The sequence below is a fragment of the Schistocerca cancellata genome, chromosome 4, assembly GCF_023864275.1.
Source record: "Schistocerca cancellata isolate TAMUIC-IGC-003103 chromosome 4, iqSchCanc2.1, whole genome shotgun sequence".
NCBI lineage: Eukaryota > Metazoa > Arthropoda > Insecta > Orthoptera > Acrididae > Schistocerca > Schistocerca cancellata.
This window is the reverse complement of record NC_064629.1, coordinates 548,096,264-548,098,217: the sequence shown is the minus strand read 5'-3', so window position 1 is coordinate 548,098,217 and position 1,954 is coordinate 548,096,264. Positions and strand designations below refer to the sequence as shown.

Genomic DNA, 1,954 nt, shown 5'->3' with positions numbered 1-1,954 from the left:
TCGTGGGATTGTGGACCACTGCGGCTCCGGCGGGGACGGAGCCTCTCCGTCGTTTCTAGGTCTCCGGTTGACATACAATACATACAACGTTCGTTTGCACCAACGAGGTGTAAGATAGGGACCAATAATGACAATTGATTCTGCACAAGTACTCTATTAGCAGCCGAACGGAAGTGGCTTTCGAATGGAACCGCAAACGTTTGATGACAAGGCGACAAGTCAACCGAATCCTCCACCGGAAAACACGTATGGTGTATCATACACTGCGTTAGTGACAGTACGTGTGTCATATGATAGGATCTCTTATCGACGCACCTAAAAAAATGTTCAATGTGTGTGAAATCTTATGGGACTTAACTGCTAAGGTCATCAGTCCCGAAGCTTACACACTACTTAACCTAAATAATCCTAAGGACAAACACACACTCCCATGCCCGAGGGAGGACTCGAACTTCCGCCGGGACCAGCCGCACAGTCCATGACTGCAGCACCTAACAACGCTCGGCTAATCCCGCGCGGCTCGACGCACCTAATTTGTACGACTGGTGAGTGAATGACATAAGCCTCCTGGGGCGATATAGATGTTCGTATGAATGTGAATGTGACCAGCTCCAAAGAAATGATGAAAACAAAATAGTTTGTCACATAAGCTGCTGTTGAATCCAACCTAGTCGTCGAATGTCTAGGAAACCTGCTTTCTCGGATCGCTAGACAAACAATTCAAACAAATCGTATTATGAGTTTTATTACGAAAAGTACATGACTATACCAAACACATAGTGTATATGCAAACCCATCAGACGATATTAAGAAGGTACTACATGGCGCCTCTTTACTTTATCCTCTGTGCCTTGTTGTCTTTCTAAGTGCCAAACACACTATCTGATCGTTAGTATCAGGACGCCCATATGTAATGCGGATAAAAAGAGGCCAGTAGTACAATGTCGGTAGTAGGGGAGAAGTAACAGCAGAATGAGTCGATCAGGAGAGCTCATTGACTTGGAACGTGGATAAGCCATTGGATGTCGCCTGAGCAACAAATCTATCACGACGTTCCACCCCTCCTAAGGTGCACAAGTTGACTGTTGGTGACGTGATTGAGAAGTGGAAACGCGAAGAAACAACCGCAGCTAAAGCAACACCAAGCAGATCTCATGTACTGACGGACAGTGACCGTTGAACATAGCGGGGCGCGGAAAGTGTGTGTGTGTGTGTGTGGTGTGTGTGTGTGAGTGAGAGAGAGAGAGAGAGAGAGAGAGAGAGAGAGGTGAGGGGGGGGGGGGGACGTAGGTGTAACAAATTTCACGAAATTAGCGGAACGAATCACGGGAGTTCCATACTGGAACTAGCAATCCAGTTACCACGATGATTTCGCGTAGGGAGTTCAAAATAATGGGTTAAGATGGTACATCAGCTCCTTATCAGCCGTCCATTTCTGTAGTCAACCATCGGCCTTGCCGCATTGGTAACACCGGTTCCCGTCAGATCACCGAAGTTAAGCGCTTTCGGGCTGGGCTAGCACTTGGATGGGTGACCATCCGGTCTGCCGAGTGCTGTTGGCAAGTGGGGTGCACTCAGTCCTTGTGAGGCAAACTGAGGAGCTACTTGACTGAGAAGTAGCGGCCTCGGTCTCCGAAACTGACAGAGAGAGTGGTGTGCTGACCACATGGCCCTCCATATCCGCATCCAGTGACGCCTGTAGGCTGAAGATGACACGGCGGCCGGTCATTACCGTTGGGCCTTCATGGCCTGTTCGGACGGAGTTGAGTTTAGTTTAATTTCTGTAGTAAGTGTTAAACGACGCTTGAAGTGGTATAGGAGCAACGCTTTTGGACAGTGGATAACTGAAAACGAGTGATCTGAAACGATGACTGCCCGCATCTCGTGGTCGTGCGGTAGCGTTCTCGCTTCCCACGCCCGGGTTCCCGGGTTCGATTCCCGGCGGGGTCAGGGA

At 49.2% G+C, this 1,954-nt stretch overlaps 1 pseudogene; it reads left to right on the top strand.

The window, feature by feature from the left end:
- Positions 1-1,444: 1,444 nt before the first annotated feature.
- LOC126186107 (5S ribosomal RNA) lies at positions 1,445-1,562 on the top strand (annotated as a pseudogene).
- Positions 1,563-1,954: the final 392 nt, after the last annotated feature.